Source organism: Camelus dromedarius, chromosome 18 (genome assembly GCF_036321535.1).
Source record: "Camelus dromedarius isolate mCamDro1 chromosome 18, mCamDro1.pat, whole genome shotgun sequence".
Lineage (NCBI taxonomy): Eukaryota > Metazoa > Chordata > Mammalia > Artiodactyla > Camelidae > Camelus > Camelus dromedarius.
This window is the reverse complement of record NC_087453.1, coordinates 33428149-33453287: the sequence shown is the minus strand read 5'-3', so window position 1 is coordinate 33453287 and position 25139 is coordinate 33428149.

Genomic DNA, 25139 nt, shown 5'->3' with positions numbered 1-25139 from the left:
CATTCTGTTTCCTATTGCCGAGTTGAATTTCCTGCTGTTTTCACTGTAAAACATATTTGGAACTAGTACCTCCCCATATATATGTATGGAGTGTAATTTGCAACTGAAAAGAAACTTTGTGTTCTAAACAAGCTAGGTGAAGGTCGGCATTCACACACTTATCTCTCAGAAATGAGCATGAGGAGAGAAGTTCGTTCATCTAGCACAAAGGGAACAGTTTGCAGGATAAACTTTTACTCTGGTTTCTCAGTCTGTTTCCTAGTGCCGGTTTGATGTTCCTGAAGATTTCACTGTAAAACAGAGTTGGGGGTATTACCAACCCATATATATGTATGGATTGTAGTTTGCAACTGAAAAGAAAGTTTGTGTTCCCAACAAGCTAGGAGAAGAACGGATTTCACACACACTTGTCTCTCAGAACTGAGCATGTGGAGAGACGTTCGTTCATCTAGCACAAAGGGAAATGTGGCAAGATGAACTTATACTCTGGTGTAGAAGTCTGTTTCCTATTGCCGGTTGGAATTTCCTGCAGTTTTCACTGTAAAACAGAGTTGGAAATAGTAATTCCCCATATATATGTATGGAGTGAATTTTGTAATTTAATAGAAACTGTGTGTTCCCTACAAGCAAGTTGAATGACGGCTTTTACACACAATTATCTCTCAGAACTGAGCATGTGGAGAGACGTTCGTTAATCTAACACAAAGGAATTAGTTGCAGCTGAAGCTTTTACTCTGGTTTCTCAGTCTGTTTCCTAGTGCCGGTTTGAAGTTCCTGCAGTTTTCACTGTAAAACCGAGTTGGATCTTGTACCTCCCCATATATATTTAAGGAGTGTAGTTTGTAACTGAAAAGAATAACTTTGTGATCCCAACAAGATAGGTGAAGGACGGCTTTCATAAACAATTTTATCTCAGAACTGAGCATGTGAAGAGACGTTCGTTCACCTGGCACAAAGGGAACGGATTTCAGGAGAAAATTTACTCTGGTTTCTCACTCTGTTTCGTACTGCCGGTTTGAAGTTCCTGCAGATTTCACAGTAAAACCGAGATGGAGCTAGTACAAACCCATATATATGTATGGATTGTAGTTTGCAATTAAAACAATCTTTGTGTCACACAACAAGCTAGGTGAAAGCGGCATTCACACACCCTTACCTCTCAGAACAGAGCATGTGGAGAGTCGTTCGTTCATCTAGCACAAATGGAAAGGGTTGCAGGTGTAACTTCTACTCTGGTTTCTCAGTCGTGTGCCTAGTGTCGGGTTGAAGTCCCTGAAGTTTTCACTGTAAAACCGACTTGGAAATAGTACCTCCCAATATATATGTATGGATTGGAATTTGCAACTGAAAAGAAACTACTTGTTCCCAACAAGCTATGTGAAGGACGGCTTTCACACACAACTATCTCTCAGAATTGAGCATGTGGAGAGACGTTCGTTTATCTAGCACAAATTGAGCGTTATGCAGGAGACACTTTTACTCTGGTTTCTCAACTTTCTTCGTAGTTCCGGTTTGAAGTTTCTGCAGTATTCACTGTAAAACCGATTTGGAGCTAGTACAAACCCATATACATTTATGGATTTTAGTTTGCTACTGAAAAGAAACTATGAGTTCCCAACAAGCTAGGTGAAGGACGGCTTTCACACACACTTATCGCTCAGATCTGAGCATGTGGAGAGACTTTCTTTCATCTAGCACAAAGGGAAAGGGTTGAAGGAGAAATTTGTACTCTGGTTTCTCAGTCGGCTTCCTAGTGCTGGTTTGATGTTCCTGCAGTTTTCACAGTTAAACCGAGTTGGAGCTAGTACCAACCCATATATATGTATGGTTGTAGTTTGCAACTGAAAAGAAACTTTCTGTTCCCAACAAGCTAGGTTAAGGACGGCTTTCACACAAAATTATCTCTCAGAACTGAGAATTTGTAGAGACTTTCATTCATCTAGAACTAAGGGAAAGCTGGCACGATGAATTTATACACTGGGGTAGCAGTCTGTTTCCTATTGCCGGTTTGAATTTCCTGCAGTTTTCACTGTAAAATAGATTTGGAACTAGTACTTCTGCTTATATATGTACGGAGTGATGTTTGTAACTTAATAGAATCTGTGTGTTTCCAACAAGCAAGGTGAAGGACGGCTTTCACACACACTTATCTCTTAGAACTTAGCATGTGGAGAGATGTTCATTCATCTAGCAAAAAGGGAACGAGTTGCACGAGAAACTTTTACTCTGGTTTCTCAGTCTGTTTCCTAGTGCCGGTTTGAAGTTCCTGCAGTTTTCACTGTAAAACCGTGTTGGAGCTCGTAACAACCCATATATATTTATGGATTGTAGTTTGAAACTAAAAAGAATCTATATTTTCCCAACAAGCTAGGTGAAGGACGGCTTTCACACACACTTATCGCTCAGATCTGAGCATGTGGAGAGACTTTCTTTCATCTAGCACAAAGGGAAAGGGTTGAAGGAGACACTTTTACTCTGGTTTCTCATTCGGCTTCCTAGTGCCGGTTTGATGTTCCTGATTTTTTTATCTGTAAAACCAAGTTGGTGCTAGTACCTCCCCATATAATTGTATGGAGTGTAGTATGCTACAGAAAAGAATGTATGTGTTCCCAACAACCTAGGTGAATGACGGCTTTCACACACAATTATCTCTCAGAAATGAGAAAGTGGAGAGACGTTCGTTCATCTAGCACAAAGGGAACGAGTTGCAGGAGAAAATTTTACTCTGATTTCTCAGTCTGTTTCCTAGTGCCGTTTTGATACTCCTGATTTTTTTATCTGTAAAGTCGAGTTGGAGCTAGTACCTCCCCATATATTTGTATGGAGTGTAGTATGCAACTGAAAAGAAACTTTGTGTTCCCAACAAGCTAGGTGAAATACGGTTTAACACTCACTTATCTCTCAGAACTGAGAATTTGGAGAGACTTTCGTTCATCTCGCACAAAGGGAAAGGGTAGAAAGGGAAACTTTTACTCTGGTTTCTCACTCTGCTTCGAAGTGCCGGTTTGATATTCCTGCAGTATTCAATGTAAAACCGAGTTGGTGCTAGTCCCTCCCCTTATATATGTATGGAGGGTAGTTTGCAACTGAAAAGAAACTTTGCATTCCCAACAAGCTAGGTGAAGGACGGCTTTCACACACACTTATCTCTCAGAACTGGCATGTGGAGAGACGTTCGTTCATCTAGCACAAAGGTAAGTGGTTGCAGGAGAATATATTACTCTGGATTCTCATTCGGATTCCTAGGGCCGGTTTGTAGTTCCTGCAGTTTTCACTGTAAAACCGAGTTGGAGCTAGTACAAACCCATATATTTTAAGGATTGTAGTTTGCAACTGAATAGAATCTATGTGTTCCCAACCAGCTCGGTGAATGACGGCTTTCACACACACGTATCTCTCAGAACTGAGCATGTAGAGAGACTTTCGTTCATCTAGCACAAAGGGAACGGGTAGAAAGGGCAACTTTTACTCTGTATTCTCACTCTGCTTCGAAGTGCCGGTTTGATGTTCCTGCAGTATTCACTGTAAAACCGAGTTGGAACAAGTCCCTCCCCTTATATATGTATGGAGGGTAGTTTGCAACTGAAAAGAAACTTTGTGTTCCCAACAAGCTAGGAGAAGAACGGCTTCACACACACTTATCTCTCAGAACTGAGCTTGTGGAGAGACGTTCGTTCATCTAGTACAAAGGGAACGGTGGCAAGATGAACTTATAATCTGGGGTAGAAATCTGTTTCCTTTTGCCGGTTGGAATTTCCTGAAGTTTTCACTTTAAAACAGAGTTGGAACTAGTAATTCCCCATATATATGTATGGAGTGAATTTTGTAATTTAATAGAAACTGTGTGTTCCCTACAAGCAAGTTGAAGGAAGGCATTTACACACACTTATCTCTCAGAATTGAGCATGTGGAAAGACGTTCGTTCATCTAGCACAAAGGGAAATAGTTGCAGGTGAAACTTTTACTCTGGTTTCTCAGTCTGTTTCCTAGTGCCGGTTTGAAGTTCCTGCAGTTTTCACTGTAAAACCGAGTTGGTGCTAGTACCTCCCCATATATATTAATGGAGTGTAGTTTGTAACTGAAAAGAATAAATTTGTGATCCCAACATGATAGGTGAAGGACGGCTTTCACACACACTTATATCTCAGAACTGAGCATGTGGAGAGACGTTCGTTCACCTAGCACAAATGGAACGGTTTGCAGGAGAAAGTTTACTCTGGTTTCTCACTCTGTTTCCTAATGCCGGTTTGAAGTTCCTGCAGATTTCACAGTAAAACCGAGATGGAGCTAGTACAAACCCATATATATGTATGGATTGTAGTTTTCAACTTAAAAGAAACTTTGTGTCACCCAACAAGCTGGGTGAAAGCGGCATTCACACACCCTTACCTCTCAGAACTGAGCATGTGGGGAGTCGTTCGTTCATCTAGCACAAATGGAAAGGTTTGCAGGTGAAACTTCTACTCTGGTTTCTCAGTCGGCTTCCTAGTGCCGGGTTGAAGTTCCTGTAGTTTTCAGTGTAAAACCGACAAGGAAATAGTACCTCCCAATATATATGTATGGATTGGAGTTTGTAACTGAAAAGAAACTGTTTGTTCCCAACAAGCTAGGTGAAGGACGGCTTTCACACACAAATATCTCTCAGAATTGAGCATTTGGAGAGACGTTCGTTTATCTAGCACAAAGTGAGCGTTATGCAGGAGACACTTTTACTCTGGTTTCTCAACTTTCTTCGTAGTTCCGGTTTGAATTTCCTGCAATATTCACTGTAAAACCGATTTGGAGCTAGTACAAACCCATATACATTTATGGATTGTAGTTTGCTACTGAAAAGAAACAATGTGTTCTCAAAAAGCTAGGTTAAGTACGGCTTTCACAACTGAGCATGTTGATAGCCGTTCTTTCATCTAGCACAAAGGGAAAGGGTTGCAGGAGAAACTTGTACTGTGGTTTCTCTGTCGGCTTCCTAGTGCTGGTTTGATGTTCCTGCAGTTTTCACTGTAAAACCGAGTTGGAGCTAGTACCAACCCATATATATGTATGGTTGTAGTTGGCAACTGAAAAGAAACTTTGTGTTCCCAACAAGGTAGGTGAAGGACGGCTTTCACACACACTTATCTCTCAGAACTGGGCATTTGTTGAGATGTTCCTTCATCTACCACAAAGGGAACGCTGGCAGGATGAACTTATAATCTGGGGTAGCAGTCTGTTTCCTATTGCCGGTTTGAATTTCCTACAGTTTTCACTGTAAAACACATTTGGAACTAGTACATCCCCATATATATGTATGGATTGAAGTTTGTAACTTAATAGAAACTGTGTGTTCCCAAAAAGCAAGGTGAATGACGGCTTTGACACACACTTATCTCTTAGAATTTAGCATGTGGAGTGACGTTCATTCATCTAGCACAAAGGGAACGAGTTGCAGGAGAAAACTGTACTGTGGTTTCTCAGTCTGTTTCCTAGTGCCTTTTTGAAGTTCCTGCATTTTTCACTGTAAAACCGAGTTGGAGCTAGTAACAACCCATATATATTTATGGATTGTAGTTAGAAACTAAAAAGAATCTATATGTTCCCGACAAGCTAGGTGAAGGACGGCTTTCACACACACGTATCCCTCAGAACTGAGCATGTGGAGAGACGTTCGTTCATCTAGCACAAATGGAACGGGATGCAGAAGAAAATGAACTCTGGTTTCTCAGTCTGTTTCCTACTGCCGGTTTTAAGTTCCTGCAATTTTCACTGTAAAACAGTTTTGGAGGTAATACCTCCCCATATATATGTATGGAGTGTTGTTTGCAACTGAAAACAATCTTTGTGTTCCCAACAAGCTAGTTGAAGGACGGCATTCACACACACTTATCTCTCAGTACTGAGCATGTGGAGAGACGTTCGTTCATCTAGCACAAAGGGAACGCTGGCTGGATGAACTTATACTCTGGGATAGCAGTCTGTTTCCTATTGTCGGTTTGAATTTCCTGCAGTGTTCACTGTAAACAGATTTGGAACTAGTACCTCCCCAAATATATGTATGGAGTGAAGTTTGTAACTTAATAGAAATTGTGTGTTCCAAACAAGCAAGGTGAAAGACGGCATTCACACACACTTATCTCTTCGAACTTAGCATGTGGAGAGACGTTCATTCATCCAGCACAAAGGGAACGAGTTGCAGGAGAAAATTGTACTCTGGTTTCTCAGTCTGTTTCCTAGTGCCGGTTTGATTCACCTGATATTTTTATCTGTAAAGTCGAGTTGGAGCTAGTACCTCCCCATATATTTTTATGGAGTGTAGTATGCAACTGAAAAGAAACTTTGTGTTCCCAACAAGCTAGGTGAAATACGGTTTAACACTCACTTATCTCTCAGAACTGAGCATGTGGAGAGAATTTCGTTCATCTAGCACAAAGGGAACGGGTAGAAAGGGAAACTTTTACTCTGGTTTCTCACTCTGCTTCGAAGTGCCGGTTTGATATTCCTGCAGTATTCACTGTAAAACCGAGTTTGAGCTAGTCCCTCCCCTTATATATGTATGGAGGGTAGTTTGCAACTGAAAAGAAACTTTGCATTCCCAACAAGCTAGGTGAAGGACGGCTTTTACACACACTTATCTCTCAGAACTGGCAGGTGGAGAGACGTTCGTTCATCTAGCACAAAGGTAAGGGGTTGCAGGAGAATCTTTTACTCTGGATTCTCATTCGGCTTCCTAGGGCCGGTTTGTAGTTCCTGCAGTTTTCACTGTAAAACCGAGTTGGAGCCAGTACAAACCCATATATATTTAAGGATTGTAGTTTGCAACTGAATAGAATCTTTGTGTTCCCAACCAGCTAGGTGAATGACGGCTTTCACACACACTTATCTCTCAGAAATGAGCATGTGGTGAGACGTTCGTTCATCTAGCACAAAGAGAACGGTTTGCTGATGAAAATTTACTCTGGTTTCTCAGTCTGTTTCCTAGTGCCGGCTTGAATTTCCTGCAGTTTTCACTGTAAAACAGTGTTGGAATTAGTACCTCCCCATATATATGTATGGAGGGTAGTTTGCAGCTGAAAAGAAACTATGTGTTCCCAACAAGCTAGGTGAAGGACGGCATTCAAACACACTTATTTCTCAGAACTGGGCATTTGGACAGACTTTCGTTCATCCAACACAAAAGGAACGCTGGCAGGGTGAACTTATACTCTGGGGTAGCAGTCTGTTTCCTATTGCCGGTTTGAATTTCCTGCAGTTCTCACTGTAATACAGATTTGGAACAAGTATCTCCCCATATATACGTATGGAGTGATTTTTGTAACTTAAATAGAATCTGTGTGTTCCCAACTAGCAATGTGAAGGACGGCTTTCACACACACTTATCTCTTAGATCTTAGCATGTGGACAGACGTTCATTCATCTAGCACAAAGGGAACGAGTTGCAGTAGAAAATTATACTCTGGTTTCTCAGTCTGTTTCCTAGTGCCGGTTTGTATTTCCTGCAGTTTTCACTGTAAAACCGAGTTGGAGCTAGTAACAACCCATATATATTTATGGATTGTAGTTTGAAACTAAAAAGAATCTATATGTTATCATAAAGCTAGTTGAAGGACGGCTTTAACACACACTTATCGTTCAGAACTGATCATGTGAAGAGACTTTCGTTCATCTAGCACAAAAGGAACGGTTTGCAGGAGACACTTTTACTCTGGTTTCACATTCGGCTTTCTAGTGCCGGTTTGATGTTCCTGATAATTTTATCTGTAAAACCGAGTTGGAGCTAGTACCTCCCCATATATATGTATGGATGGTAGTTTGCATCTGTAAAGAAACTTTGTGTTCCCAACAAGCTAGGAGAAGACCGGCATTCACACACACTTATCTCTCAGAACTGAGCATGTGGAGAGACGTTCGTTCATCCAGCACAAAGGGAAAGGTGGCAGGATGAACTTTTACTGTTGGGTAGCATTCTGTTTCCTATTGCCGGTTTGAATTTCCTGCTGTTTTCACTGTAAAACATGTTTGGAACTAGTACCTACCCATATATATATATGGAGTGAAATTTGTAACTTAATAGAAACTGTGTGTTCCCAAAAAGCAAGGTGAATGGCGGCTTTCACACACACTTATCTCTCAGAACTGAGCATGTGGAGAGACGTTCGTTCATCTAACACTAAGGGAACGGGTTGCAGGAGAAAATTTACTCTGGTTTCTCAGTCTGTTTCCTAGTGCCGGTTTGATGTTCCTGCAGATTTCACTGTAAAATAGATTTGGAGCTAGTGCCTCCCCATAAATATGTATGGAGTTTAGTTTGCAACTGAAAAGAAACTTTGGGTTCCCAACAAGCTAGGTGAAGGACGGCTTTCACACACACTTATCTCTCAGTACTGAGCATATGGGGAGACGTTCCTTCACCTAGCAAAAAGAGAAAGGTGGCAGGATGTACTTATACTCTGGGGTAACTTTCTGTTTCGTATTGCTTGTTGGAATTTCTTGCAGATTTCACTGTAAAAGAGATTAGGGGCTAGTACCTCCCAATATATATGTAAGGAGTGAAGTTTGTAACTTAACAGAAACTGTGTTCCCAACAAGCAAAGTGAAGGACGGCATTCACACACACCTATCTCTCAGAACTGGGCATTTGTAGAGACGTTCGTTCATCTACCACAAAGGGAACGCTGGCAGGATGAACTTATAATCTGGGGTAGCAGTCTGTTTCCTATTGCCGGTTTGAATTTCCTGCAGTATTCACTGTAAAACACATTTGGAACTAGTACATCACCATATATATGTATGGATTGAAGTTTGTAACTTAATAGAAACTGTGTGTTCCCAACAAGCAAGGTGAATGACGGCTTTGACACACACTTATCTCTTAGAATTTAGCATGTGGAGTGACGTTCATTCATCTAGCACAAAGGGAACGAGTTGCAGGAGAAAACTGTACTGTGGTTTCTCAGTCTGTTTCCTAGTGCCTTTTTGAAGTTCCTGCATTTTTCACTGTAAAACCGAGTTGGAGCTAGTAACAACCCATATATATTTATGGATTGTAGTTAGAAACTAAAAAGAATCTATATGTTCCCGACAAGCTAGGTGAAGGACGGCTTTCACACACACGTATCCCTCAGAACTGAGCATGTGGAGAGACGTTCGTTCATCTAGCACAAATGGAACGGGATGCAGAAGAAAATGAACTCTGGTTTCTCAGTCTGTTTCTTACTGCCGGTTTTAAGTTCCTGCAATATTCACTGTAAAACAGTTTTTGAGGTATTACCTCCCCATATATATGTATGGAGTGTTGTTTGCAACTGAAAAGAATCTTTGTGTTCCCAACAAGCTAGTTGATGGACGGCATTCACACACAATTGTCTCTCAGTACTGAGCATGTGGAGTGACGTTCGTTCATCTAGCACAAAGGGAACGCTGGCTGGATGAACTTATACTCTGGGATAGCAGTCTGTTTCCTATTGTCGGTTTGAATTTCCTGCAGTGTTCACTGTAAAAAGATTTGGAACTAGTACCTCCCCAAATATATGTATGGAGTGAAGTTTGTAACTTAATAGAAACTGTGTGTTCCAAACAAGCAAGGTGAAAGACGGCATTCACACACACTTATCTCTTCGAACTTAGCATGTGGAGAGACGTTCATTCATCTAGCACAAAGGGAACGAGTTGCAGGAGAAAATTGTACTCTGGTTTCTCAGTCTGTTTCCTAGTGCCGGTTTGATACACCTGATTTTTTTATCTGTAAAGTCGAGTTGGAGCTAGTACCTCCCCATATATTTTTATGGAGTGTAGTATGCAACTGAAAAGAAACTTTGTGTTCCCAACAAGCTAGGTGAAATACGGTTTAACACTCACTTATCTCTCAGAACTGAGCATTTGGAGAGAATTTCGTTCATCTAGCACAAAGGGAACGGGTAGAAAGGGAAACTTTTACTCTGGTTTCTCACTCTGCTTCGAAGTGCCGGTTTGATATTCCTGCAGTATTCACTGTAAAACCGAGTTTGAGCTAGTCCCTCCCCTTATATATGTATGGAGGGTAGTTTGCAACTGAAAAGAAACTTTGCATTCCCAACAAGCTAGGTGAAGGACGGCTTTTACACACACTTATCTCTCAGAACTGGCAGGTGGAGAGACGTTCGTTCATCTAGCACAAAGGTAAGGGGTTGCAGGAGAATCTTTTACTCTGGATTCTCATTCGGCTTCCTAGGGCCGGTTTGTAGTTCCTGCAGTTTTCACTGTAAAACCGAGTTGGAGCCAGTACAAACCCATATATATTTAAGGATTGTAGTTTGCAACTGAATAGAATCTTTGTGTTCCCAACCAGCTAGGTGAATGACGGCTTTCACACACACTTATCTCTCAGAAATGAGCATGTGGTGAGACGTTCGTTCATCTAGCACAAAGAGAACGGTTTGCTGATGAAAATTTACTCTGGTTTCTCAGTCTGTTTCCTAGTGCCGGCTTGAATTTCCTGCAGTTTTCACTGTAAAACAGTGTTGGAATTAGTACCTCCCCATATATATGTATGGAGGGTAGTTTGCAGCTGAAAAGAAACTATGTGTTCCCAACAAGCTAGGTGAAGGACGGCATTCAAACACACTTATTTCTCAGAACTGGGCATTTGGACAGACTTTCGTTCATCCAACACAAAAGGAACGCTGGCAGGGTGAACTTATACTCTGGGGTAGCAGTCTGTTTCCTATTGCCGGTTTGAATTTCCTGCAGTTCTCACTGTAATACAGATTTGGAACAAGTATCTCCCCATATATACGTATGGAGTGATTTTTGTAACTTAAATAGAATCTGTGTGTTCCCAACTAGCAATGTGAAGGACGGCTTTCACACACACTTATCTCTTAGATCTTAGCATGTGGACAGACGTTCATTCATCTAGCACAAAGGGAACGAGTTGCAGTAGAAAATTATACTCTGGTTTCTCAGTCTGTTTCCTAGTGCCGGTTTGTATTTCCTGCAGTTTTCACTGTAAAACCGAGTTGGAGCTAGTAACAACCCATATATATTTATGGATTGTAGTTTGAAACTAAAAAGAATCTATATGTTATCATAAAGCTAGTTGAAGGACGGCTTTAACACACACTTATCGTTCAGAACTGATCATGTGAAGAGACTTTCGTTCATCTAGCACAAAAGGAACGGTTTGCAGGAGACACTTTTACTCTGGTTTCACATTCGGCTTTCTAGTGCCGGTTTGATGTTCCTGATATTTTTATCTGTAAAACCGAGTTGGAGCTAGTACCTCCCCATATATATGTATGGATGGTAGTTTGCATCTGTAAAGAAACTTTGTGTTCCCAACAAGCTAGGAGAAGACCGGCATTCACACACACTTATCTCTCAGAACTGAGCATGTGGAGAGACGTTCGTTCATCCAGCACAAAGGGAAAGGTGGCAGGATGAACTTTTACTGTTGGGTAGCATTCTGTTTCCTATTGCCGGTTTGAATTTCCTGCTGTTTTCACTGTAAAACATGTTTGGAACTAGTACCTACCCATATATATATATGGAGTGAAATTTGTAACTTAATAGAAACTGCGTGTTCCCAAAAAGCAAGGTGAATGGCGGCTTTCACACACACTTATCTCTCAGAACTGAGCATGTGGAGAGACGTTCGTTCATCTAACACTAAGGGAACGGGTTGCAGGAGAAAATTTACTCTGGTTTCTCAGTCTGTTTCCTAGTGCCGGTTTGATGTTCCTGCAGATTTCACTGTAAAATAGATTTGGAGCTAGTGCCTCCCCATAAATATGTATGGAGTTTAGTTTGCAACTGAAAAGAAACTTTGGGTTCCCAACAAGCTAGGTGAAGGACGGCTTTCACACACACTTATCTCTCAGTACTGAGCATATGGGGAGACGTTCCTTCACCTAGCAAAAAGAGAAAGGTGGCAGGATGTACTTATACTCTGGGGTAACTTTCTGTTTCGTATTGCTTGTTGGAATTTCTTGCAGATTTCACTGTAAAAGAGATTAGGGGCTAGTACCTCCCAATATATATGTAAGGAGTGAAGTTTGTAACTTAACAGAAACTGTGTTCCCAACAAGCAAAGTGAAGGACGGCATTCACACACACCTATCTCTGAGAACTGGGCATTTGTAGAGACGTTCGTTCATCTACCACAAAGGGAACGCTGGCAGGATGAACTTATAATCTGGGGTAGCAGTCTGTTTCCTATTGCCGGTTTGAATTTCCTGCAGTATTCACTGTAAAACACATTTGGAACTAGTACATCACCATATATATGTATGGATTGAAGTTTGTAACTTAATAGAAACTGTGTGTTCCCAACAAGCAAGGTGAATGACGGCTTTGACACACACTTATCTCTTAGAATTTAGCATGTGGAGTGACGTTCATTCATCTAGCACAAAGGGAACGAGTTGCAGGAGAAAACTGTACTGTGGTTTCTCAGTCTGTTTCCTAGTGCCTTTTTGAAGTTCCTGCATTTTTCACTGTAAAACCGAGTTGGAGCTAGTAACAACCCATATATATTTATGGATTGTAGTTAGAAACTAAAAAGAATCTATATGTTCCCGACAAGCTAGGTGAAGGACGGCTTTCACACACACGTATCCCTCAGAACTGAGCATGTGGAGAGACGTTCGTTCATCTAGCACAAATGGAACGGGATGCAGAAGAAAATGAACTCTGGTTTCTCAGTCTGTTTCCTACTGCCGGTTTTAAGTTCCTGCAATATTCACTGTAAAACAGTTTTTGAGGTATTACCTCCCCATATATATGTATGGAGTGTTGTTTGCAACTGAAAAGAATCTTTGTGTTCCCAACAAGCTAGTTGATGGACGGCATTCACACACAATTGTCTCTCAGTACTGAGCATGTGGAGTGACGTTCGTTCATCTAGCACAAAGGGAACGCTGGCTGGATGAACTTATACTCTGGGATAGCAGTCTGTTTCCTATTGTCGGTTTGAATTTCCTGCAGTGTTCACTGTAAACAGATTTGGAACTAGTACCTCCCCAAATATATGTATGGAGTGAAGTTTGTAACTTAATAGAAACTGTGTGTTCCAAACAAGCAAGGTGAAAGACGGCATTCACATACGATTATCTCTTCGAACTTAGCATGTGGAGAGACGTTCATTCATCTAGCACAAAGGGAAAGAGTTGCAGGAGAAAATTGTACTCTGGTTTCTCAGTCTGTTTCCTAGTGCCGGTTTGATACTCCTGATTTTTTTATCTGTAAAGTCGAGTTGGAGCTAGTACCTCCCCATATATTTTTATGGAGTGTAGTATGCAACTGAAAAGAAACTTTGTGTTCCCAACAAGCTAGGTGAAATACGGTTTAACACTCACTTATTTCTCAGAACTGAGCATGTGGAGAGACTTTCGTTCATCTAGCTCAAAGGGAACGGGTAGAAAGGGAAACTATTACTCTGGTTTCTCACTCTGCTTCGAAGTGCTTGTTTGATATTCCTGCAGTATTCACTGTAAAACCTAGTTGGAGCTAGTCCCTCCCCTTATATATGTATGGAGGGTAGTTAGCAACTGAAAAGAATCTTTGCATTCCCAACAAGCTAGGTGAAGGACGGCTTTTACACACACTTATCTCTCAGAACTGGCAGGTGGAGAGACGTTCGTTCATCTAGCACAAAGTTAAGGGGTTGCAGGAGAATCTTTTACTCTGGATTCTCATTCGGCTTCCTAGGGCCGTTTTGTAGTTCCTGCAGTTTTCACTGTAAAACCGAGTTGGAGCTAGTACAAACCCATATATATTTAAGGATTGTAGTTTGCAACTGAATAGAATCTATGTGTTCCCAACCAGCTAGGTGAATGACGGCTTTCACACACACTTATCTCTCAGAAATGAGCATGTGGAGAGACGTTCGTTCATCTAGAACAAAGAGAACGGTTTGCTGATGAAAATTTACTCTGGTTTCTCAGTCTGTTTCCTAGTGCCGGCTTGAATTTCCTGCAGTTTTCACTGTAAAACATTGTTGGAGTTAGTACCTCCCCATATATATGTATGGAGGGTAGTTTGCAGCTGAAAAGAAACTATGTGTTCCCAACAAGCTAGGTGAAGGACGGCATTCAAACACACTTATCTCTCAGAACTGGGCATTTGGACAGACTTTTGTTCATCCAACACAAAAGGAACGCTGGCAGGGTGAACTTATACTCTGGGTTTGCAGTCTGTTTCCTATTGCCGGTTTGAATTTCCTGCAGTTCTCACTGTAATACAGATTTGGAACAAGTATCTCCCCATATATACGTATGGAGTGATTTTTGTAACTTAATAGAATCTGTGTGTTCCCAACTAGCAAGTTGAAGGACGGCTTTCACACACACTTTTCTCTTAGATCTTAGCATGTGGACAGACGTTCGTTCATCTAGCACAAAGGGAACGAGTTGCAGTAGAAAATTATACTCTGGTTTCTCAGTCTGTTTCCTAGTGCCGGTTTGTATTTCCTGCAGTTTTCACTGTAAAACCGAGTTGGAGCTAGTAACAACCCATATATATTTATGGATTGTAGTTTGAAACTAAAAAGAATCTATATGTTATCATAAAGTTAGTTGAAGGACGGCTTTAACACACACTTATCGTTCAGAACTGATCATGTGGAGAGACTTTCGTTCATCTACCACAAAAGGAACGGTTTGCAGGAGACACTTTTACTCTGGTTTCACATTCGGCTTTCTAGTGCCTGTTTGATGTTCCTGATATTTTTATCTGTAAAACCGAGTTGGAGCTAGTACCTCCCCATATATATGTATGGATGGTAGTTTGCATCTGTAAAGAAACTTTGTGTTCCCAACAAGCTAGGAGAAGACCGGCATTCACACACACTTATCTCTCAGAACTGAGCATGTGGAGAGACGTTCGTTCATCCAGCACAAAGGGAAAGGTGGCAGGATGAACTTTTACTGTTGGGTAGCATTCTGTTTCCTATTGCCGGTTTGAATTTCCTGCTGTTTTCACTGTAAAACATGTTTGGAACTAGTACCTACCCATATATATATATGGAGTGAAATTTGTAACTTAATAGAAACTGCGTGTTCCCAACAAGCAAGGTGAATGACGGCTTTCACACACACTTATCTCTCAGAACTGAGCATGTGGAGAGACGTTCGTTCATCTAACACAAAGGGAACGGGTTGCAGGAGAATATTTACTCTGGTTTCTCAGTCTGTTTCCTAGTGACGGTTTGATGTTCCTGCAGATTTCACTGTAAAATAGATTTGGAGCTAGTGCCTCCCCATAAATATGTATGGAGTTTAGTTTGCAACTGAAAAGAATCTTTGGGTTCCCAACAAGCTAGGTGAAGGACGGCTTTCACACACACTTATATCTCAGAACTGAGCATGTGGGGAGACGTTCCTTCACCTAGCAAAAAGAGAAAGGTGGCAGGATGTACTTATACTCTGGGGTAACTTTCTGTTTCGTATTGCTTGTTGGAATTTCTTGCAGTTTTCACTGTAAAAGAGATTTGGGGCTAGTACCTCCCAATATATATGTAAGGAGTGAAGTTTCTAACTTAACAGAAACTGTGTGTTCCCAACAAGCAAAGTGAAGGACGGCATTCACACACACTTATCTCTTAGAACTTAGCATGTGGAGAGACGTTCATTCATCTAGCACAAAGGGAACGAGTTGCAGGAGAAAAATGTACTCTGGTTTCTCAATCTGTTTATTAGTGCCGGTTTGAAGTTCCTGCAGTTTTCACTGTAAAACCGAGTTGGAGCTAGTAACAACCCGTATATATTTATGGATTGTAGTTTGAAACTACAAAGATTCTATATGTTTCCAACAAGCTAGGTGAAGGACGGCTTTCACACACAATTATCTCTCAGAACTGAGCATGCGGAGAGACGTTCGATCATCTAGCACAAGGGGAACGGGTTGCAGGGGACACTTTTACTCTGGTTTCCCATTCGGCTTCCTAGTGCCGGTTTGATTTTCCTGTTTTTTTATCTGTAAAACCGATTTGGAGCTAGTACCACCACATATATTTGTATGGAGTGTAGTATGCAACTGAAAACAAACTTTGTGTTCCCAACTAGCTAGAAGAAATACGGCTTTAACAGTCACATATCTCTAAGAACTGAGCATGTGGAGAGACTTTCGTTCATCTAGCACACAGGGAACGGGTAGACAGGGAAACTTTTACTCTGGTTTCTCACTCTGCTTCAAAGTGCCGTTTTGATATTCCTGCAGTATTCACTGTAAAACCGAGTTGGAGCAAGTCCCTCCCCTTATATATGTATGGAGGGTAGTTTGCAACTGAAAAGTAACTTTGTTTTCCCAACAAGCTAGGAGAAGCACGGCTTTCACACACACTTATCTCTCAGAACTGAGCATGTGGATACACGTTCGTTCATCTAGCAAAAAGGGAACGGTGGCAAGATGAACTTATACTCTGGGGTAGAAGTCTGTTTCCTATTGCCCGTTGGAATTTCCTGCTGTTTTCATTGTAAAACAGACTTGGAACTAGTAATTCCCCATATATATGTATGGAGTGAAATTTGTAACTTAATAGAAACTGTGTGTTCCCTACAAGCAAGATGAAGGACGGCTTTACACACATTTATCTCTCAGATCTGAGCATGTGGAGAGACGTTCGTTCATCTAGCCCAAAAGGAAATAGTTGCAGGTGAAACTTTTACTCTGTTTTCTCAGTCTTTTTCATAGTGTCTGTTTGAAGTTCCTGCAGTTTTCACTGTAAAACCGAGTTGGAGCTAGTACCTCCCCATATATATTAATGGAGTGTAGTTTGTAACTGAAAAGTATAACTTTGTGATCCCAACAAGATAGGTGAAGGACGGCTTTCACACACACTTATATCTCAGAATAGAGCATGTGGAGAGACGTTCGTTCACCCAGCACAAAGGGAACGGTTTGCAGGAGAAAATTTACTCTGGTTTATCACTCTGTTTCCTACTGCCGGTTTGAAATTCCTGCAGATTTCACTGTAAAACCGAGTTAGAGCTAGTACCAACCCATATATATGTAATGTTGTAGTTTGCAACTGAAAAGAAACTTTGTGTTCCCAACCAGCTAGGTGAAGGACGGCTTTCACACACACTTATCTCTCAGAACTGAGCATTTGTTGAGACTTTCGTTCATCTAGCACAAAGGGAAAGCTGGCAGGATGAACTTATACACTGGGGTAGAAGTCTGTTTCCTATTGCCGGTTTAAATTTCCTGCATTTTTCACTGTAAAATAGATTTGGAACTAGTACTTCTGCATAAATATGTATGGAGTGATGTTTGTAACTTAATAGAATCTGTGTGTTCCCAACAAGCAAGGTGAAGGACGGCTTTCACACACACTTATCTCTTAGAACTTAGCATGTGGAGAGACGTTCATTCATCTAGCAAAAATGGAACGAGTTGCACGAGAAACTTTTACTCTGGTTTCTCAGTCTGTTTCCTAGTGCCGGTTTGAAGTTCCTGCAGTTTTCACTGTAAAACCGAGTTGGAGCTAGTAACAACCCATATATATTTATGGATTGTAGTTGAAACTAAAAAGAATCTATATTTTCCCAACAAGCTAGGTGAAGGACGGCTTTCACACACACTTATCTCTCAGAAATGAGAACGTGGAGAGACGTTCGTTCATCTAGCACAAAGCGAACGGTTTGCAGGTGAAAATTTACTCTGGTTTCTCAGTCTGTTTCCTACTGCCGGTTTGAAGTTCCTGCAGTTTTCACTGTAAAATAATTTTGGAAGTAGTTCCTCCCCATATATATGTATGGAGTGTTGTTTGCAACTGAAAAGAAACTTTGTGTTCCCAACAAGCTAGGTGAAGGACGGCATTCACAAACACTTATCTGTCAGGACTGAGCATGAGGAGAGACGTTCGTTCATCTAGCACAAATGGAACGCTGACAGGATGAACTTATACTCTGGGTTAGCAGTCTGTTTCCTAATGTCTGTTTGAATTTCCTGCAGTTTTCACTTTAAAACACATTTGGAACTAGTACATCCCCATATATATGTATGGGTTGAAGTTTGTAACTTAATAGAATCTGTGTGTTCCCAACAAGCAAGGTGAAGGACGGCATTCACACACACATATCTCTTAGAATTTAGCATGTTGGGAGACGTTCGTTCATCTAGCACAAGGGGAACTATTTGCAGGAGAAAATTGTACTCTGGTTTCTCAGTCTGTTTCTTAGTGCCGGTTTCAAGTTCCTGCAGTTTTCACTGTAAAACCGAGTTGGAGCTAGTAACAACCCATATATATTTATGGATTGTAGTTTGAAACTAAAAATAATCTATATGTTCCCAACAAGCTAGGTGAAGGACGGCTTTCACACACACTTATCTCTCAGAACTGAGCATGTGGAAGGACGTTCGTTCATCGAGCACAAAGGGAACGGTTTACAGGGACACTTTTACTCTGGTTTCCCATTCGGCTTCCTAGTGCCGGTTTGGTATTCCTGATTTTTTTATCTGCAAAATCGAGTTGGAGCTAGTACCACCCCATATATTTTTATGGAGTGTAGTATGCAACTGAAAAGAAACTTTGTGTTCCCAACAAGCTAGGTGAAATACGGTTTAACACTCACTTATCTCTCAGAACTGAGCATGTGGAGAGACTTTCGTACATCTAGCACAAAGGGAACGGGTAGAAAGGGAAACTTTTACTCTGGTTTCTCACTCTGCTTCGAAGTGCCGGTTTGATATTCCTGCAGTATTCACTGTGAAACCGAGTTGGAGCTAGTCCCTCGCCTTATATATGTATGGAGGGTAGTTTGCAACTGAAAAGAAACTTTGCATTCCCAACAAGCTATGTGAAGGACGGCTTTCACACACACTTATCTCTCAGAAATGAGAACGTGGAGAGACGTTCGTTCATCTAGCACAAATGGAAAGGTTTGCAGGTGAAAATTTACTCTGGTTTCTCAGTCTGTTTCCTACTGCCGGTTTGAAGTTTATGCAGTTTTCACTGTAAAACAATTTTGGAGATAATTCCTCCCCATATATTTGTATGGAGTGTTGTTTTCAACTGAAAAGAAACTTTGTGTTCCCAACAAGCTAGGTGAAGGACGGCATTCACAAACACTTATCTCTCAGGACTGAGCATGAGGAGGGACGTTCGTTCATCTAGCACAAATGGAACGCTGACAGGATGAACTTATACTCTGGGGTAGCAGTCAGTTTCCTATTGCCGGTTTGAATTTCCTTCATTTTTCACTGTAAAACACATTTGGAACTAGTACATCCCCATATATATGTATGGAGTGAAGTTTGTAACTTAATAGAAACTGTGTGTTCCCAACAAGCAAGGTGAAGAACGGCATTAACACACCCTTATCTCTTAAAAATTAGCATGCGGGGAGACGTTCATTCATCTAGCACAAAGGAACGAGTTGCAGGAAAAAATTGTACTCTGGTTTCTCAGTCTGTTTCCTAGTGCCGGTTTGAAGTTTCTGCAGTTTTAACTGTAAAACCGATTTGGAGCTAGTAACAACCCATATATATTTATGGAATGTAGTTTGAAATTAAAAATAATCTATATGTTCCCAAAAAGCTAGTTGATGGACGGCTTTCACACACACTTATCTCTCAGAACTGAGCATGTGGAGGGACGTTCGTTCATCTAGCACAAAGGGAACGGGTAGAAAGGGCAACTTTTACTCTGGATTCTCACTCTGCTTCGAAGTGCCAGTTTGATGTTCCTGCAGTATTCACTGTAAAACCGAGTTGGAGCAAGTCCCTCCCCTTATATATGTATGGAGGATAGTTTGCAACTGAAAAGAACTTTGTGTTCCCAACCAGCTAGGTGAAGGACGGCTTTCACACACACTTATCTCTCAGAACTGGGCATTTGTAGAGACGTTCGTTCATCTACCACAAAGGGAACGCTGGCAGGATGAACTTATAATCTGGGGTAGCAGTCTGTTTCCTATTGCCGGTTTGAATTTCCTGCAGTTTTCACTGTAAAACACATTTGGAACTTGTACATCCCCATATATATGTATGGATTGAAGTTTGTAACTTAATAGAAACTGTGTGTACCCAACAAGCAAGGTGAATGACGGCTTTGACACACACTTATCTCTTAGAATTTAGCATGTGGAGAGACGTTCGTTCATCTAGCACAAAGGGAACGAGTTGCAGGAGAAAACTGTACTGTGGTTTCTCAGTTGTTTCCTAGTGCCTTTTTGAAGTTCCTGCATTTTTCACTGTAAAACCGAGTTGGAGCTAGTAAAAACCCATATATATTTATGGATTGTAGTTAGAAACTAAAAAGAATCTATATGTTCCCGACAAGCTAGGTGAAGGACGGCTTTCACACACACGTATCCCTCAGAACTGAACATGTGGAGAGACGTTCGTTCATCTAGCACAAAGGGAACAGGATGCAGAAGAAAATGAACTCTGGTTTCTCAGTCTGTTTCCTACTGCCGGTTTTAAGTTCCTGCAGTTTTCACTGTAAAAAGTTTTGGAGGTAATACCTCCCCATATATATGTATGGAGTGTTGTTTGCAACTGAAAAGAATCTTTGTGTTCCCAACAAGCTAGTTGAAGGACGGCATTCACACACACTTATCTCTCAGTACTGAGCATGTGGAGAGACGTTCGTTCATCTAGCACAAAGGGAACGCTGGCTGGATGAACTTATACTCTGGGATAGCAGTCTGTTTCCTATTGCCGGGTTGAATTTTCTGCAGTGTTCACTGTAAACAGATTTGGAACTAGTACCTCCCCAAATATATGTATGGAGTGAAGTTTGTAACTTAATAGAAACTGTGTTCCAAACAAGCAAGGTGACGGACGGAATTCACACACAATTATCTCTTCGAACTTAGCATGTGGAGAGACGTTCATTCATCTAGCACAAAGGGAACGAGTTGCAGGAGAAAATTGTACTCTGGTTTCTCAGTCTGTTTCCTAGTGCCGGTTTGATACTCCTGATTTTTTTATCTGTAAAGTCGAGTTGGAGCTAGTACCTCCCCATATATTTTCATGGAGTGTAGTATGCAACTGAAAAGAAAATTTGTGTTCCCAACAAGCTAGGTGAAATACGGTTTAACACTCACTTATCTCTCAGACCTGAGCATGTGGAGAGACTTTCGTTCATCTAGCACAATGGGAACGGGTAGAAAGGGAAACTTTTACTCTGGTTTCTCACTCTGCTTCGAAGTGCCGGTTTGATATTCCTGCAGTATTCACTGTAAGACCGAGTTGGATCTAGTCCCTCCCCTTATATATGTATGGAGAGTAGTTTGCAACTGAAAAGAAACTTTGCATTCCCAACAAGCTAGGTGAAGGACGGCTTTCACACACACTTATCTCTCAGAAGTGGCATGTGGAGAGACGTTCGTTCATCTAGCACAAAGGTAAGGGGTTGCAGGAGAAACTTTTACTCTGGATTCTCATTCGGCTTCTAGTGCCGTTTTGTAGTACCTGCAGGTTTCACTGTAAAACCGAGTTGGAGCTAGTACAAACCCATATATATTTAAGGATTGTAGTTTGCAACTGAATAGAATCTATGTGTTCCCAACCAGCTAGATGAATGACGGCTTTCACACACACTTATCTTTCAGAAATGAGCATATGGAGAGACGTTTGTTCATCTAGAACAAAGAGAACGGTTTGCTGATGAAAATTAACTCTGGTTTCTCAGTCTGTTTCCTAGTGCCGGCTTGAATTTTCTGCAGTTTTCACTGTAAAACAGTGTTGGAGTTAGTACCTCCCCATTTATATGTATGGAGGGTAGTTTGCAGCTGAAAAGAAACTATGTGTTCCCAACAAGCTAGGTGAAGGACGGCATTCAAACACACTTATCTCTCAGAACTGGGCATGTGGACAGACTTTCGTTCATCCAACACAAAGGGAAAGCTGGCAGGGTGAACTTACACTCTGGGGTAGCAGTCTGTTTCCTATTGCCGGTTTGAATTTCCTGCAGTTCTCACTGTAAAACAGATTTGGAACAAGTATCTCCCCATATATATGTATGGAGTGATTTTTGTAACTTAATAGAATCTGTGTGTTCCCAACTAGCAAGGTGAAGGACGGCTTTCACACACACTTATCTCTTAGATCTTAGCATGTGGACAGACGTTCATTCATCTAGCACAAAGGGAACGAGTTGCAGTAGAAAATTATACTCTGGTTTCTCAGTCTGTTTCCTAGTGCCGGTTTGAATTTCCTGCATTTTTCACTGTAAAACCGAGTTGGAGTTAGTAACAACCCATATATATTTATGGATGTAGTTTGAAACTAAAAAGAATCTATATGTTATCATAAAGCTAGTTGAAGAACGGCTTTAACACACACTTATCGCTCAGAACTGATCATGTGGAGAGACTTTCGTTCATCTAGCACAAAGGAACGGTTTGCAGGAGAGACTTTTACTCTGGTTTCACATTCGGCTTTCTTGTGCCGGTTTGATGTTCCTGATATTTTTATCTGTAAAACCGAGTTGGAGCTAGTACCTCCCCATATATATGTATGGAGGGTAGTTTGCATCTGTAAAGAAACTTTGTGTTCCCAACAAGCTAGGTGAAGGCCGGCATTCACACACACTTATCTCTCAGAACTGAGCATGTGGAGAGACTTTCGTTCATCTAGCACAAAGGGAAAGGTGGCAGGATGAACTTTTACTGTTGGGTAGCATTCTGTTTCCTATTGCCGGTTTGAATTTCCTGCTGTTTTCACTGTAAAACATGTTTGGAACTAGTACCTACCCATATATATATATGGAATGAAATTTGTAACTTAATAGAAACTGCGTGTTCCCAACAAGCAAGGTGAATGACGGCTTTCACACACACTTATCTCTCAGAACTGAGCATGTGGAGAGACGTTCGTTCATCTAACACAAAGGGAATGGTTTGCAGGAGAAAATTTACTCTGGTTTCTCAGTCTGATTCCTAGTGCCGGTTTGATGTTCCTGCAGATTTCACTGTAAAATAGATTTGGAGCTAGTGCCTCCCCATAAATATGTATGGAATTTAGTTTGCAACTGAATAGAAACTTTGGGTTCCCAACAAGCTAGGTGAAGGACGGCTTTCACACACACTTATATCTCAGAACTGAGCATGTGGGGAGACGTTCCTTCACCTAGCAAAAAGAGAAAGGTGGCAGGATGAACTTATACTCTGGGGTAGCTTTCTGTTTCGTATTGGTTGTTGGAATTTCTTGCAGTTTTCACTGTAAAAGAGATTTCGGGCTAGTACCTCCCAATATATATGTAAGGAGTGAAGTTTGTATCTTAACAGAAACTGTGTGTTCCCAACAAGCAAAGTGAAGGACGGCATTCACACACACTTATCTCTTAGAACTTAGCATGTGGAGAGACGTTCATTCACCTAGCACAAAGGGAACGAGTTGCAGGAGAAAATTGTACTCTGGATTCTCCGTCTGTTTATTAGTGCCGTTTTGAAGTTCCTGCATTTTTCACTGTAAAACCGAGTTGTAGCTAGTTACAACCCATATATATTTATGGATTGTAGTTTGAAACTAAAAAGATTCTATATGTTCCCAACAAGCTAGGTGAAGGACGGCTTTCACACACAATTATCTCTCAGAACTGAGCATGTGGAGAGACGTTCGATCATCTAGCACAAGGTGAACGGGTGGCAGGGGACCCTTTTACTCTGGTTTCCCATTCGGCTTCCTAGTGCCGGTTTGATATTCCTCATATTTTTATCTGTAAAACCGATTTGGAGCTAGTACCACCACATATATTTGTATGGAGTGTAGTATGCAACTGAAAACAAACTTTGTGTTCCCAACAAGCTAGGAGAAATACGGCTTTTACAGTCACGTATCTCTCAGAAATGAGCATGTGGAGAGACTTTCGTTCATCTAGCAAAAAGGGAACGGTGGCAAGATGAACTTATACTCTGGGGTAGAAGTCTGTTTCCTATTGCCCGTTGGAATTTCCTGCAGTTTTCACTGTAAAACAGAGTTGGAACTTGTAATTACCCATATATATGTATGGAGTGAAATTTGTAACTTAATAGAAACTGTGTGTTCCCTACAAGCAAGATGAAGGACGGATTTTACACACACTTATCTCTCACATCTGAGCATGTGGAGAGACGTTCGTTCATCTAGCACAAAGGGAAATAGTTGCAGGTGAAACTTTTACTCTGTTTTCTCAGTCTTTTTCATAGTGCCTGTTTGAAGTTCCTGCAGTTTTCACTGTAAATCCGAGTTGGAACTAGTACCTCCCCATATATATTTAAGGAGTGTAGTTTGTAACTGAAAAGAATAACTTTGTGATCCCAACAAGATAGGTGAAGGACGGCTTTCACACACACTTATCTCTCAGAAATGAGAACGTGGAGAGACGTTCGTTCATCTAGCACAATGCGAAAGGTTTGCAGGTGAAAATTTACACTGGTTTCTCAGTCTGTTTCATACTGCCGGTTTGAAGTTCCTGCAGTTTTCACTGTAAAATAACTTTGGAGGTAGTTCCTCCCCATATATATGTATGGAGTGTTGTTTGCAACTGAAAAGAAACTTTGTGTTCCCAACAAGCTAGGTGAAGGTCGGCATTCACAAACACTTATCTCTCAGGACTGAGCATGAGGAGAGACGTTCGTTCATCTAGCACAAATGGAACGCTGACAAGATGAACTTATACTCTGGGGTACCAGTCTGTTTCCTAATGTCGGTTTGAATTTCCTGCAGTTTTCACTTTAAAACACATTTGGATCTAGTACATCCCCATATATATGTATGGAGTGAAGTTTGTAACTTAATAGAATCTGTGTGTTCCCTACAAGCAAGTTGAAGGACGGCATTCACACACAATTATCTATTAGAATTTAGCATGTGGAGAGACGTTCATTCATCGAGCACAAAGGGAACTATTTGCAGGAGAAAATTGTACTCTGGTTTCTCAGTCTGTTTCTTAGTGCCGGTTTGAAGTTCCTGCAGTTTTCACTGTAAAACCGAGTTGGAGATAGTAACAACCCATATATATTTATGGATTGTAGTTTGAAACTAAAAATAATCTATATGTTCCCAACAAGCTAGGTGAAGGACGGCTTTCACACACACTTATCTCTCAGAACTGAGCATGTGGAGGGACGTTCGTTCATCTAGCACAAAGGTAACGGTTTGCAGGGGACACTTTTACTCTGGTTTCCCATTCGGATTCCTAGTGCCATTATGGTATTCCTGATTTATTTATCTGTAAAATCGAGTTGGATCTAGTACCT